This window comes from Macaca thibetana, chromosome 2 (assembly GCF_024542745.1).
Source record: "Macaca thibetana thibetana isolate TM-01 chromosome 2, ASM2454274v1, whole genome shotgun sequence".
NCBI lineage: Eukaryota > Metazoa > Chordata > Mammalia > Primates > Cercopithecidae > Macaca > Macaca thibetana.
In genome coordinates, this window is record NC_065579.1 from 129,698,483 (window position 1) to 129,715,822 (window position 17,340).

Sequence of the window (17,340 nt, forward strand, 5' to 3'; positions counted from 1 at the left end):
ATATCCAGAACCTATAAAGAACTCAATAAAATTTACAAGAAAAAAACAAACAACCCCATCATAAAGTGGGCAAAGGATATGAACAGACACTTCTCAAAAGAAGGCATTCATACAGCCAACAAACACATGAAAAAATGCTCATCATCACTCGCCATCAGAGAAACGCAAATCAAAACCATAATAATATTTATATTCTATATCTTTATTCAAGAATAATATTTTGCTCAACATACATATTTGTATAATGCCAAAAATTTATTCTCCTAACATCTCTCATAATAATGCTTAATATGTAATACAATGTAATATGCAATATAACACAGTCTCTAATAATTAATACTTAAAATAATCCACAACAGTAATAATCTATAGGCACCTGTACTATAAAAAGGTAATACTTAGAAAAGGTTAGCTAAATTTTCTCCAAAATTACAAAGTATTTGAAAATTAATTATTACAGTATTACATGTCACAAAGTAAATAGCTATTTTTCCTAGTGATTTTTATTTTATTAAATAAGTGTGTATATACACATATAACTGTGTGTATATACACACTTTATATACCTATACTTATTGGATTTATATACATATATATACACACACTTTATATACCTATACTTATTGGATTTATATACCTATATATTTACAGGTATATAAAGCGTGTATATATATACGCTTACGTGTATATGTGTATATACTTATATGTATATACTTATATACTTATTTATATTTATAAATAAGTGTGATTGTATATATATATACACACCTAATGTGTGTATGTGTATATATACATACATCTCTATATATAGAGAGAAAGGTATATATATACTTATTAGGTATATATATACACTACTTTTGTAGGTATATCTATACCTACAAAAATAAATGCAGAAATATGCCTCTGACTAGAATAGCTTGAGAGGTATTATGAAATATCACCTTGAACTAATTATTTCACATGAAAATCAGCATGAAGTATGCTTAAATTTATTTGTTAAGAAATAGTCTGAATTTAGCTTGTGGATCCTAGGTTAATACATTTCCTAACACATTTAAGAGCTTGTATTTTTCACTGCTTTTGGCACTGATTCTCCCCTGTCTTCATTTTATGTTATTCTTTCTCATTTATGCTTTTTTCCTTAGGTTGGTTCTCTATTTCTCTCTCCCTATATCATTTTCTCTTAAGACAGTTGGTGGCATGTGAAGATGGGATTTAACTATTAGCACAATCTTGCCTTTGCATGGCAGCCTTTCCCCTAAGGAACTGGCTTTCCTTTGAAATTGGCTTTAGATCTGACAGGGCTTCTGCAGTTTCACATTACTGCTAGTCCAATAGAGAAAATGAAGCCAAGAAATTTGATCAGGTTATCCTAGGGCAAAATAAAAGGTTGGTTTGGGGAAATGCTTAATTTCCATGATCCAGCAGGGATTTACCAGCCTGATTCTCCTGAGAAAATCAGAATCTGGTTTTCCATTTATCCATCCAGCTTTTCCAAATTACCATCTCTAGGTGGTTTTAAAGATAAGAAACTAGAATGGATTCTAAACGTTGAATTCAATTTCTGTTATGGAGTTATCTTAAAACATGGGTCAGAACAGCAAGCCCCTCTCCCCTCTCCCTGACCCCAACTACTACCAAAATAGTCTATGTCTTTTTGAGGTCTTTAGTAGATTTACTCAAAAAGATTCAAGGAAACTGAAATAAATGCTTCAGAGTCTGGGACCATGTTAGCCAAAGGTTAAGAATCACAGACTAGGTTAATTGAGGAGAGACTTTCAGAATCTTATATTCTTTTATCTTTCTTGCTTCACAGAGGGGAATGTTGGGCAATGGACTGTTTCATTAAGCAATAAGGAGAAAGTAATCTGACACCTATTCCTTGCATCATTAAACATCAGATGAACTAATATGCATAGACTCTTGCTATTATTGCACAAAGCCTTTCAAAATGGTCAACATCCACTGCCATGCTTTCTCTGCTGTATTTTTAAATATTCTACATCTGATGAGTAATAAATTCAAGACTAGTTTAATTTTATAAAGGAACTAGATGTGTTCATTCTCCATCATTTGTACAACCTTGTAATATATACATGTGGAAAATTGGGGACAACATTGCTTGCTTTCTTTGTACAGAACCAATTTAAATTTGTCACTCTCATTTACTTACTGCAGAGAAAAATAAGGAGCATGTCTTTTGAGGCTTAGCTTTGCATTTCATAGACTATATAGGCAAATGTGGGGGCATCACAACAAATGCAGGTGAAAAGGGGGCTACTAATTAAGAACCATCATTCAATGTCATTTCTACATTAAATTAAGAAAAATACATTAGAATGCTCCATGCTATTTTTCTCAAGAGGTCAGAATCCAAGCTACTAAACTCATCAGAACAAACATAATCACTTTTTATTCATTTCACAACAGTTCAAGCTAAAATTAGGTCTCATTTGCCTTTTACCAACATGCCTTCTAAATGCATCATAAGCGTTTCTTCATTTTGAAAAAGTTACTACAATAGGCCACATACATCTCTGCCCATATTCATTTATTTTGTCAAGTCAAGACAGTTCATTAGAAGTGTAAATATTTTTTCTTTGGTTCTAGGGAATAATTTTTCTTCTATAGACTTCCCAGAATATACCTGGGGAAAAGAAGTTTTGATTCACAAATTGAGTTTTGAGCTCTTGCTAAGACACAGAACACCACAGAAAGGGTGAAATTCAAACTGTATGTACGCAAATGTAGTTCTGGTGTTTTAACTAAATCAATTTGGACAACCTCTTAGATTTCTTTTTTTTTACTTCGCTGATGATAAAATTAGTCTTTCATCACAGTCAGCCTCTTATGTGTATGACTGCTGCCTCTGTGTAATTTACTTCTAAAGATTGAAAATATCTTATTAATTAATGATCCAAACTTAATAATAATATTGACTTAAAAACAATGTTGTTTCTACACAAGTGAGGTGAAATTCAGAGTACAAATAACAAGATAGTTACAAAAGAAAAACTGCTTGAAACTGCTTGTGTATTTTGTACTAAGATTGATTGGTTTTAAGTTATTTGGATGACTACCTCAGTTATCCACTTTACTGGTATAGATATGGTTTAAGTCATGGCAATAAAATAAATAGTAATAACTTTAAAAATAAATAAACACACAATTAACTGATGTTGCAGATACTTCATTAATACAATATTTAGTTTCCAATTTGTTCATATAGACATATAAAAACAGGAAACTACAGATAGGTAGTTTATATAATGAATAACTTTAAAAAACCTGCTAACATGTAACAAGAAAAAAAGCATATCATATTTGAAATTATGTAATTCTGACACCCTACATAAGAAGAGAGAAATTATCATGAGAGAAAGCACAACACAAATTTAAATTTTGGGTAATAGTTCCTTTCCCTTCTATTTTAAATAAATGATCATTGATTATAATATATGATAACATGGTGGTCTGCTTGGTTAAAGTTGATAACAATCATCATTTTCCATTTGATTTGTGCATACATTTTGAGTAGTACAATTGTCCCTTGGTATCCATGGAGGATTGGCTCAGAGATCTCTTGTGGATACCAAAATCTGCAGCTGCTCAAGTTCCTGACATAAAATGCTGCAGTATGTGCATATAATCTATGCACATCCTCTCACATAATGTAAATCATCTCTAGATTACTTATAGTATCTGACACAATGTAAATGCTATTTAAGGCCAGGCACGGTGGTTCATGCCTGTAATCCCAGCATTTTGGGAGGCCGACGCAGGAGGATCACGAGGTCAAAAGATCGAGACCATTGTGGCCAACATGGTGAAACCCCCTCTCTACCAAAAATACAAAAATTAGCTGGGATGGTGGCACACGCCTGTAGTCCCAGCTACTCGGGAGGCTGAGGCAGGAGAATTGCTTGAACCTGGGAGACGGAGGTTGCAGTGAGCCGAGATCGTGCCATTGCACTCCAGCTTGGTGACAGAGCATGACTCCATCTCAAACAAATAAACAAACAAAAAAAATTATTCTACTGCGTTGTTTCGAAAATAGTGACAAGAAAAAAAAAATCTGTTTATATTCTGCATGGACATATTTTTTCCAATATTTTCTGCTTGTAGTTGATTGAACCCATAGAAGCTGAACTCACCAATAGAGAGGGCCAGTTGTATGCAAATATGCAGAACACGCTAAGTATTAGACACCAAATACTACAAAGGTGACTAAGACCTGGTTCTCCTCAAGTGAAGATGAGCCACAGGCTACAATATGGAAGAGACTCCATTTTAGTCTCCATCATACACCATTTGTTGGCAGCTTACGGAGTTGGTGTTCTCTTGTTTGCAATGTAGTTTTCTTTATATCCTTGGAAGTTCATAAATGAGAGATTCACAACTAGAAAAGGTTTCTGTATGAATATGCAGAGGTAATAAACTGTGTCTTTTAAAGTACCTGAATCAGAGCAGAAGTACCTGAATCAGAGCAGACAGACTCAGATTTAAGTAAGTTTTCAGCTGTGTGACCTTCAGTAAAACACTCAAACTCTCTAAGATTCATTTGGTATATCTGCAAAATGAGAAAAATAAGTGTCAATATCATGGATGCATGTGAAGATTAAATTAGGTAATATGTCAAGCATTTAGCACAGTACCTAATATAATAATTACTACAACAATAATAACACAAAATAAACTACTATTAGTATTAACGAAACTCAAGTTGCCATGGAAGTTCCAAGGAAAATTTCTGTGGAATGCATTTGGGGATCAGAAGCATTCTAGTAGAGAATTAAAGGATTTGTTGATTTAAAACAGACCAAGAAGACAACACAAGTGTTTCAGGAGAAAGGAGTGGAAAAATTAAGTGCTGAGTGTTAACAAAACAAGGTGTAGTCTTGAGAGAAAAATGTACAGTCAAGCATTGCTTAATGACATGAGAAATGCCTCCTTAAGCAATTTCATTCTTGTGCAACATCTCAGAATGTGCTTACACTATCTTGGATGGCACAGCCTACCACACACCTAGGCTATATGGGACAGCCTATTGCTCCTAGGTTACAAACTGTACAACAGGTTACTATACTGACTACTGCAGGCAATTGTAAACCCATGGTATACATCTGTGTTACTAAGCATATTTAAGCATAGAGACAGTACAGTAAAAATACAGTATTTTACTCTTACGATACCACTGTCATATATGCAGTCTCCATACCGAAACGTGGTGTTGGTAGGAAATGATGATAGTCAAATTTGAATGAAAGCAAATATTAGGATATAAGACTGGAAGCACAATTTGAAACACAAACTTATCGGTTCTTAAATGACAGACCTAAAAGTCTTTATTGGTCTTTATTTCATAGGGCAATTGAAATCTTTGCTAATTTTTGAAGTTAGTAAGATGGATTGAATACGTAGGAAAGTAGATATGAGAAAAAAATTTAGAAGACTGTTACTAAAGTCGAGACAAAGTGAAATGGGGCCATGAGCTAGGGGGCACTAGAAATAAGAATGAAGGAAGAGAAATGAAAGGTAATTATAGAATAAACTTAACCAGACCTAACTAATAAATATATAAGGCCATGCAAAGGAAATCATTCAGAGTCAAATACTGGATGATTCTTGATGCCTGTTATGGGGCTGAATTGTGTTCCCCCACAATTTATACGTAAAGTTTGGTACTAGCTCTAATCCCTAGTATCTCAGAATGTGACTGTCTTTGGAGATAGGGTCATTAAAGAGGTGACTGAGTTAAAATAAGCTCATTACGGTGGGTGCTAATTCAATATGACTGGTATCCTTATGAGAAAAGGAGGTTAGAACGTGGACAGGCGAATAGGGAAGATCATGTAAAGCCAGAGAGAAGATAACTGCCTACAAGTAAAGATGAGAGGTGTCCAAAGAAACCAACTTTGCCAGCATTTGATCTTGGAATGCCAGCCTCCAAAACTGTGAGAAAATAAGTTTCTTTTGTTTAAGCCACCCAGTCTGGTATTTTGTTATGGCAGCCCTGAGAAATCAATGGAGTGTTGACAGAAATGGAGAAAATAAAAGTGGAACATATTTAGATAGACACAGATAATTAGTATAATCACAGGCAGGTTGACATGACTCAGGCTTTGTAAATTAAGATAATAATGGTTTCCTAGTGATCTGATGGTTATGTTGAAAATATTAAAAGTTTAATGCTATAATTGTTTTTTGGGGAGAACACACACCTTGTATATTATGTTCATCAGATAATTAATGTTAGCTACCATAAAAAGAAATTCTTCCCCTCTCTCAATCTCAATGGCTTCACAACATAAAAATTTATTTTTTGTTTGTATGAATTCACTATAAACATCCAAGTTGGTTCCTCTTTTTTAGAGTTAACTTGAAGAGCTTGCCCTCTTTTTTCTTGTAGTGCTGATGTTTTTCCTTTGCTTCTAGCCACATGGATGGAAAGAGAGAGAACTTGAAGAATGGCTTTATGGCTATTCTTGGAAGTGAGACCTATTTCTTCCTCCCATATTCTATTGGCTGGAACTCAGTCACATAATTCTACCCAGATGCAAGGCATCCTGGGAAGTCTAGCTGAGCTGTGTCCCCGGGAACAAGAAGCGAACAGAATATTAATTTGTACAAGTAAACTTTGCCTTATGGGCTACCAGACTTTTAGTGTGCAGAATTATATATAATGGGGAAAGAGAAAGGAGTAGCTAATTCAATATAGGGCATATTTCTATGAAGGTAATTCAAAAGACCATCTGGATTTAGAAATTTCTTCTCAAAAATATAAAGATTGCTTAGCATTCCCTAAGGTCCAGAACAGGCTTTGAGAATTTTTTTCTGTAAAGGAGTAGAAAATAAATACTTTGGGCTTTTGGTGCCATATGGTCTCTGTTGAAACTACTCAACTCTTGTTATTGTAGCACAAAAGCATCTGAAGACAATATGTAAATAAATGAGCATGCCCTTCCAATAACACTTTATTTACAAAATTTTAAAAAAGGCAAACCAGATTTGGCTTACAGCCATGGTGTGCCAACCCTTTTCCTAGTATATTAGGTAATTTGTCATTTTGCAAGTATTTCATGCTTGTGCTCAGGTAATTGTGCATGGGCAGTGAGCCTAGCTCACCGCCAGCATCATCAAAAGTGGCTTTGCCCATTATCCTCAGCAAACTAAAGCAGGAACAGAAAATCAAACACTGCATGTTCTCACTTATAAGCGGGAGCTGAACAATGAGAACACATGAACACAGGGAGGGGAATGACACACATTGGGACCTGTTAGGGGAGGGTGGTATTGCTGGGGAGTGGAGAGCATCGGGAAAAATAGCTAATGCATGCCAGGCTTAATACCTAGGTGATGGGTTGATAGGTACAGCAAACCACCACGACACATGGTTACATATGTAACAAAACTGCACATCCTTAGCCAGGCGTGGTAGCTCAAGCCTAAAATGCCAGCACTTTGGGAGGCCAAAGTGGGCAGATCACTTGAGGTCAGGAAGTTTGAGACCAGCCTGTCCAACATGGCAAAACCCTGTCTTTACCAAAAATATAAAAATTAGCTTGGCATGGTGGCGCACGCCTATAATCCCAGCTACTCAGGAGGCTGAGGCAGGAGAATCACTTGAACCCTGGAGGAGGTAGTTGCAGTGAGTGGAGATCACGCCACTACACTGCACTCCAGCCTGGGCGACAGAGTGAGACTCCATCTCAAACAAACAAATAAACAAACAAAAAACCTGCACATTTTGCACATGTATCATGGGACTTAAAAAAAAAAAAGTGGCTTTGCTCTTTGTCATGCTCTAATTTACTTGCTCAAAGTACAAGAAGTGTCATTTACAGAGACAAAAAAAAAAAAAAAAGCCCTAAGTTACTTTGTAAAAACTGATCTTAAAAATCAAAGGTAACTACTTGAGCTGATTATGAAAGTAAAGAAGAAGTGAGGAGCCCAAGAAAGTGGTAGAATATAGCTAGGAGATGTCACAGTTAATTTCTGTTATTTTGATTTGTCTCAGAAGAAGGGTTGTTTTTTCTTGCCCGTAAAGATAACTTTTCTTGATTTCATGATTTCTTAAATCCAGAGGAATCTTCTAATCAACTAATTTTTAGCTATCGCCTCCATTCTGTCCTTCTATACTGGCCAATCTCTTTTACATTGTAGTACATTGTAGGTGTCTTCTCATTATATTTCTGTCTCTAGTTTTTCCCATCTGCCAAACTGCACAACAAAGCATATGAATCAGACAGATAGGTGTTTGAGTTCTCCGGTCTTTCATTCTTTAACCTTGTGACTCAGGCACTTCACATTACATCCCTCAGTCCTCAAGTCTTCATTCCTAAAAGTTGGCAAAAGCACGATATTAAACTCAAAGATTTGTTTGGTTTTGTCTAAATTAAATGAGTTAATCTATATACAGACCACTAAACTCAGTGTTTGGAACCTAGTAAGAGCTTGATATTAGTTTATTAGCATTTTAATTTTTCAGTAATTCTATCCTCACTGCAATATGATTACTAGAACCCAAGTTGTACCAACATTTCTCTTGCTAATATCACCAATGGTTTTTTTTTGGGGGGGGGCGGGGACGGGCTGTAAAGGTTTGTATTTGTTTAATATTGTTAAACACCACTTCCTCAACATACGTCTTTGCTATAGTGTTCATGTCATTCATTGTATTCTGCTCTTTATCTCCCACATTTATGATACTTCTTTCTTCATATAATTTGATGGTTTTCTTCCTCTGACTCATAAATGCAATGCAGACAGAGCTTATTTCTGTACCCCTTTGCTCCCCACACTCACACTCATGAAAACCCTTTCTTTGCAGGGAATCTCAACAACTCCTGAGAACAAGTCAAACACAATCCTTAGGTTCTGTTTTAAGCTCTCACACTTGCAACTCTTTATCTGATACTTCCATGGGTATATATCTCACCCATGAGAAAGTATACTCCAAACCAAACTGATGACATTTGACATGTGAACAGTCTTTCTAACTTGCCATCATTGTTCCCATTTCCCAGGCTTGAAATTTTTAAGTCATTTTCTACTCTCCTGCATCTTCTTCCCTTATGTTTATTCAGTTCTCAAATCCTGTCTTTCCCTGAAAATATCTGCCCTTCCCCCGTCTCTTTGATAAGGTCCTTAGATCTCATGCCTGAATTAATTTCTGCCCTTGGAGTCTATTTTTCCTTCTACCCACTACCTATTTATCCATTCATTCAATGAGTATTAATGCTCTACCATGGGCCAAGCAGTCTGAGGTCTCTACTATGAAAAATACGTGAAATATCAATCTACTCCTAGCTTTTCAGTGTGTATATTCTCTTGGAGGAGAGTAGACATTGATAATGCACACATGCTATGGAATCAAATAGTCTTCTGTTAAAGTCTTGGATCCTTTATTTCCTACAACCTTAGACAATTGACTTAACTTCCCCATGACTCATTTTCTCATGTGTAAAATTCAGATGTAATCTGGTACACACTTGATAGGTATTTTGTAAGTATGAATTAGGTGGTGCCACATCTAAGCCTTTGCACTGTGCCAAATATCTAATAAACCCTCAATAAATATCAACCATTATTATTACTAATAAAAGCAGAAAGAAACATTGCCACGAAAATGCTATGTATTATTAAAAGCCAACATGAGAGTTATCTGGAGTTGCAGTGATTCAGGGAAACTGAGGTGAACTGTGACCCTTCTGGGGCCAGTTCAATGAACAACCCAACACAAAGACAGGTTTCATTTATGTATGGTACTGAGTGAGACTGAATGTGGGAGTTGATGGCCTCTAATAGTAAGCCAGCACATGTGAAGAACTTCCTCCTGTTCACAATGTGGAAACCGTTTAGGTTTTGGAGCTGAAAAGTAATATGACAAAATCAGTTTTTTGTTTGTTTGTTTTTTTGAGACGGAGTCTCACTCTGTCGCCCAAGCTCGAGTGCAGTGGTGTGATCTCGGCCTGCCTCAAGCTCCGCCTCCCAGATTCACGCAATTCTCCTGCCTCAGCCTCCCAAGTAGCTGGGACTACAGGTGCCCACCACCATGCCTGGCTAATTTGTTTAAATGTTTTTTTAGTAGAGACGGTGTTTCACTGTGTTAGCCAGGATGGTCTCCATGTCCTGATCTTGTGATCCGCCTGCCTTGGCCTCCCGAAGTGTTGGGATTCCAGGCGTGAGCTACCAAGCCTGGCTGATAAAATCAGTTTTAAAACAACTTGAAATCACATAGCAACCCTTTATTCCTTTCCACATGCTTTGCCTGCCCTCTGTTAAGGTCAATTGCGTAGTATTTTTTCCCATTTAAATACTGCATTTTTCCAAGTGGAATAGTCTTATTTTGAGGATAGGAGATATCCAGCAAATACTTGATCGTTTATTGAAATGTAACTGTTTTGATTGAGCACAGAAGTCAGGATTTTTTGAATCACTCCGTTTTGTGGAGGTGCATTTATTTTGTCACTTTATTCCATGGCTATGCTCTCTACCATTAGACTGAGGTTAATTTGTGGTTAAAAATGCCTGTGGTGTTGTGTTACAATGTCTACAAATGTCAACGAAGTCATCTGTAATACTGTAAAAGTAAATTAAACTCCAAATCAACTGATTATGATTCTGAGGTGCAGTCTTCACAATGATTAGGAACTTGATTATTTAGTAGAATTGTGCTTAGGTATGAACATCACCACTCTTTTCTGCACTGTGAGAAGAAATTACTTAATATAAATGGAAGCATCTTATTTGGCTCTACTTTAGTGGTTTTTCATTTTTTTTTTTTTTTTTTTGACCAAACACTGTGATTATAAAGGTCAGTGAGCTATTTAAAATAGATTCTGTCTCAGAATAAAATACATTTTGTTCATAACTTTGCCAGCTACTATGTCAAGCCTATATTTACTAAGGGCCTTCATGAAATTATTTGGAAGAATCAGTCTGTAATGGCAGTGATGTGTCACGGAAAGACGAAACAGGCTTAGGGAATGCATTTTACCTGCTGTGGGTTGCATGTACCTATAACAGTAAAGATTCCTTTGTCTTTGGGCAGGTGAGTTGCCCTGGCAGGGTGGTGGAGGATTCTGTCTGTGCTTTCCAGCTCATAGCAAGATGTTCACTTCTCTTTACTTCCTGAGTATCCTTCAAGCGGTACTGTTATCAGAGCTGCATTTGAGATGAAAGGGATCCCTATTATGGACCAAACCGAAACTCTCCACAGGACACCTCTAGGTAAGGATTAAGCTGTTAGGAAGGTAGGGATTCTTTCCAACTTTAGACACTGAAAGGAACTCTTGCTTCTTTATTGTATGCAAGATTTTCTTTGATATTTTAATGCTTATTACTTTAATCTCAGAGGAAATGTTAGAACATACTAAGGTTCCATTTATTCCAAATATGTAGAAAATAACTTACTCTTTTTCAAAGAGAGGCACTATGTTTACCATCTGCAGATTAGGTATGCTTTACCTATGTACATATGCACTTATGAATGAACGGATGAATGAAGATTTAGGTGGTATTATAGGCTCTCCCTTTCTCCTAACATAATTTGCATAAACAGTGGTCTCAAAAATACAATTTCCCCTGATTCTTTACTTGTAGAGCCCAGGAAATGCTTGCAAAGTCTGAGGTTCACAAAATGGATCTGGTTGGCAGTTGTGTGCCTGTGTATATTTTCTTATTTCTTTTAAATTCTTAATGACCTTTATGTAAATTTACTTTACCACTTTGACCCCAGAATACCACATATTTTATTGGCAGGGTTATTTATTACTGAAAGAATGTAAAATAAAGGTATAAAAATGTTTTCTAGATGAGGCATTTTTAGTATATTTTCTGTGGTTAATTTTTTTTTTCTTTTTTCTCTTTGCATTACTTCTGTTTAATTATGGAAGCAATGTTTTAGGCCTGTTCTTTTCTGACTTTACTAATGCACTTTTCTGACTTTAATATGCACCAAAGTTGTCCTGTTTAACAACTCTTTCTGTATCCTTTTACTAACGTTCAATCTCCTGGGAATCAAGAGCAAAAACAAAGTCATCAATCTTGAACTAATATACAAGCTTACACCTACTGACAGTAGTAAATACAAAATTGGTGATGCTCTCCACGACTGGAATTCCATTTAACTACCAATTCCCAAGGAGACTAATTCATTTACCAACGGATATGAACAAAACCACAGTCACTACTTCAGAGAACATATTGTATTTTCCCTCTCTGAGATAATTCTAACAAGGGGCTGTTCCACCTTACATCTTCGATCACATGGTGGTGAGAAAACCCTATAACTTAAAGGAAAAGAGTTTATTACGGTAAGTATAAAACAGAACAAAACAGCTGGGCTTCCACAGCACTTTATGGGAAATGTCTTCTGACCCTTCTATAAACAATTCCTTTGGTAAAGTCCCCATTTTATGTTGGTTTGCTCTGTCATCGGTGTAGAGTTATGGCTTGAATAAATTCTTGTTGAGGGTTTCAAGGTTGGCATGGGAATGCCTTTCTTTTCGAGATCTTATAGTGGATGTGTGTAATTCATCAAGTGTGGAACATATGCCATGCTTTATTCACAAACTTTGAGAGGAGTTAATTGCCAGCTATCTCCTTCAAAATCTCGCACCAGAATTTGATATCTAAATCATTTGAGTAAAAATTAGTTGGTAAGGCTTTGCCAGTTACTCCTAGAAAATATATTAGCTTATCCAAATGAAAATAATTTTAGTGTGGTTTTATGATTTTCAAAAGCTTGTTATTTATGCTTCATTTCATATCGTGGTAAGCATTTTAGGATTTCACTATAGCTAAATTTTGGATTTGGTGTGAGAATTAAATACATAACTAAATTGCTGGAGAAGATCAGGTTATAAAAATTTAATTTGTATTTTATTTGAGTAGCATTTAAAGGAAAAATGTGTTTTCTGTATGTACATTAGACTTGTGATATTTTATGTGTGTTATAAAGCATAATATCCTCCATATATTTACTTTGTAAAGAAAACAAGTTTATGAATATAACACAAGCTTATTTATTCCTGCTCTCTTTTTAAATTGAACTGTTAACAATTACCAATGCCTTGAAAACTCACAAAAGTGCATTAGGCAATATACTTTCACAATTAATTGGTTATTAGATAATTATAAATATTTAAAATGTTTTTTCTTCTGCTTATGGTACCCAACTGCTGCATAAAAAAAAAACAGACATGACATATTATTTGATGAAACACCAGTTTTATAAAATCTTTTTTGGTTTAAAAAACCAAAGAGGAGCCTGGTCCTCACCTAATAATCACCTTTGGTTTAAAATAATCACCTTTGATTTAAAAATAATCACCTTTGGTTTAAAAAACCAAAGAGGTGCCTGGTCCTCACCTAATAATCAGCTGGAAGTCAACTTTTATATTTGAGTCTAATTTTGAGAATAAAAGAATAATCTGCAGCAAAGTGTATTTTTTCATTAGATAAAGTGAATAAAACATGCTTCATGTATAAGAATTTCGGTTAATTACCTTGTGTGTAAGATATTCTTCAATTAATCAGTTCTAGCTGTTTCCACAACAAACATTTTTTCTTTGGGCATGTATAATAGAAAAAAAACACATTAAGTTGGGCATAATGTTTTTTTTTTTGTACTTCCTCCTAAGCAATTCATTCAAATTTAGATAAATTTTAAGTTATTTTATTTTGAAGTAGGCAAGCTATATTTATTTCACTTTGTTTCAAATGCAAATGGTTAAGTGTTTTGCATTCTCATCAGTAAAGAGTCCTATGACAAAATAATAATTTAATGATATCTTCCTAGAGAGATAATGCAAAATTTAGATCTGAGAAAAGGATTCTTATTTTTATCTATTTACGCTGATCTTTCTATAAAATCTCTGCAGTCTTCCTTTGTTGTTCAAGTCATAAAACAGTAGATGAAATCAATATTGTGAAAGATAATATATTTATTATAGAATTATGGATTATTGAAATAAATCTTCATATATGAAATGATATTTTATGTATTGTGATCATGTGCTTTTTCTCTGGAGTTGGGAAATTGTCTCAGTTTTATCAGAAGCAAGAGTACAGCCTTTTTTATTTAAACCATCATATATAATTTAGGTAAATTGAAAGAAAAAATTTTATATTTACCCACATCTTTTCCATTTTCAATGCTCTTTACTTCTTTATAAAGATCTGAGTTTCTATCTGGTATAATGTCCTTTCATCCTTAAAAATGACTTTTAGTGTGTCTTATATATAGTGTAATTCTAATGATGATAATCCTCTTAGTTTTCATTTATCTGAAAATATATTTATTTTACCTAAATATTTGAAAATTTTCACTGGATAAAGAATTCTGGGTTGATAAGATTTTTTTGTTCATTTTTCTTTCAGAACTTTTAACTTGCTATAAACAGTATGCAATGTATTGTTTTTCTCTCTGACTGTTTTCAAGGTTTATTATTTTTGTTTTTTGGCAGTTTGATTATTATGTACTTAGGTGGGGCTTTCTTAATATTATCTTTCTGAAGGTTTGCTGGGATCCTTGAATCTATTAATGCTTGATTTTCACCACATTTGATAAATTTTTTTGCCATATTTCTCTAATATATTTTTATGCCTCATCTCTCTTTCTTCTGTTGAAAATTCAATTACACACATGTAAAATGTTTTGAGGTTCTATTCAATTCCACTCCCACCCACCCCCAATCTTTTCTCTCTGTTTTTAAGGTTGGAATATTTCTATGGATCTAGCTTCAAGTATGCCAGCTCTTTTCTCTGTTACCTCCAATTTGCTGTTAAGCTAAGTGAAAATTTTAATTTCTGATATTATTTTTTCAATCCTAGAATAGCTTTCTGGTTCTTTTTTAATAGTTCTATTTCTCTGTTTAGGTTTCTCAATTTTAGGTTCATTTTGAAAAATATTAATTTTTTTTTCATCAAGCACAATTACAACAGTGCTTTAAATTCCTTGTTTGCTAAGTCCAATATTTAGTAGGTAATCTCAGGGGTCATCTCCATTGTGTTCTCTTTGAGTATGGAACACATTGTCTGGTTTTATCATATGTGGAGTCATTTTGAATTGTTTTCTGGTCATTGTAGAGATTCCAGAATCTGTCATGTTCTCCAAATTATATTAACTTCTGTTTTGACTACCAGGCAGTAAATGTAGCAGAAATCAAACTATAGTGTCCTTTGAAGTGGATGGTTGTTGAAATCTCAATTCAATTCTTTTAACCTCAGCAGACTGTTTGGAAATTATCTTGCTGTCTTAGTTCTGGCTGCTGTAACAGAATACTATAAGCCAGGTGACTTCTAAGCATCAGAAATGTATTTCTCACAGTTCTGGAGGCTGGAAAGTCCAAAATTGAGGTGTTGAACGATTTGTTGCTTTGTGAGGGCTAATTTCCTGGTTTATAGGCAGCTACCTTCTCCCATTGTCCTCACAGGATGGAAGGGGTGAAGGAGTTCTCTGGGACTTCCTTCATGAAGGCACTAATCCCAGTCATAAGGGCCCTACTATCCTGATCTAATTACTACTCAAAGGGCTCATCTCCAAATACTATCTCATTAAGGATTAAGTTTCAACATATAATTAGGGGGCAGGCACATATATTCAGTCTAGAGCACCCACTGATGCATATTTCAGAAGATAGCCAGGGATTGGGCATCATTTACACATAGAATATGGGGCCTTCTCCTTGATTTATTTCCCCTCAATATTTCCCAGTTGCTCTGGTTGCCCAAGCTCTGTCCTTTGCTTCTTCAAGCCAATAACTGCAGGTTTGCTTTCCTCATTTTATCCACCTAGAATGGACAGACTGGGTCTTGATCTTCCCTAAAAGCTGTGAAATAGGAAACTTACCCAGTGTTGTTCCCTTCTTCCAGTTGTATGCCCCTTCACTATCTGCATGTTTTGGATTACTTTCCAGTGTTTTCAGGTACTTATGTTTTATATATTGTCTATACTTCATAGTTGTGTTGTTTTGTTTTGTTTGAGACAAAATCTCGCTCTGTCACCCAGGCTGGAGTGCAGTGGCGTGATCTCGGCTCACTCTAACCTCTGCCTCCCAGGCTCTAGCAATTCTCTTGCCTCAGCCTCCTGAGTAGCTGGGATTACAGGCGTTCACCATTGCACCCAGCGAATTTTTGTATTTTTAGTAGAGATGGGGTTTCACCCTGTTGGCCAGGCTAGTCTCAAATTCCTGACCTTAAGTGATCCACCTGCCTTGGCCTCCCAAAATCCTGGGATTACAGGCATAAACTACCACGCCTGGCCTATACTTCATAGTTTTAGGGTTGGTTGGTTCTGAATGGACCCAGTATTAGAAATCTATAACTTCACATTGGAAAGATTTATCATATTACAAACCTTTGAAAACATAATTTTAATGGCTGCTTCATTACAGGATTACAGAATAATCTATTAGTTTAAACAATGTGAAATTGTTATTTTTCCAGGTCAGAAATTCTCAGATAATGGTAATTTCATACGATTTAAACTAATAATTATGTTCTTAGATATTTATAATTTATTTTATCATTGAATATCTATGGGAATATAGAGTTTTCTATATTTCAGTTTACTTACATTATATAGAGTCTTAGAAGTGGAATACCTGGGTCTCAATTTATGTACCTCTTTTTTTTTTTTTTTTTTTGAGACTGAGTCTGGCTCTGTTGCCCAGGCTGGAGTGCAGTGGCCGGATCTCAGCTCACTGCAAGCTCCGCCTCCCGGGTTTACGCCATTCTCCTGCCTCAGCCTCCGGAGTAGCTGGGACCACAGGCGCCCGCCACCTTGCCCGGCTAGTTTTTTGTATTTTTTAGTAGAGACGGGGTTTCACCGTGTTAGCCAGGATGGTCTCGATCTCCTGACCTTGTGATCCGCCCATCTCAGCCTCCGAAAGTGCTGGGATTACAGGCTTGAGCCACCGTGCCCGGCTTTATGTACCTCTTTAAACCTCTTCAATATAATTGCTATTTTTGTTTTTAAATTGTAATGTAAATAACATGTAATTTTTTGTAAAATGGTTGCATACATTAATGATATTTAATATGGCTTTCATCCTACAATTGTGTCATGCCATTAGATTTTGGCTTTACTATTTTTTCTTTGGCAAAATAGTACCAAGTTATTTAATTGATTTGTGTTTGTTCATTATTATCCATATTGAATATATTCATTATGCTTGTTAGCTTCTCTACTTCATCTTTGGATAAATGTATCAGAATATTTTAAATACCCAGAAATATTTGAGACTTTCATCATCACATTTTCTCCTTTATTCATATTTAAGACTTTAAATTCTGCTTAAATTTAGGAATTTCTAAAAATAATGTCAAATTTTA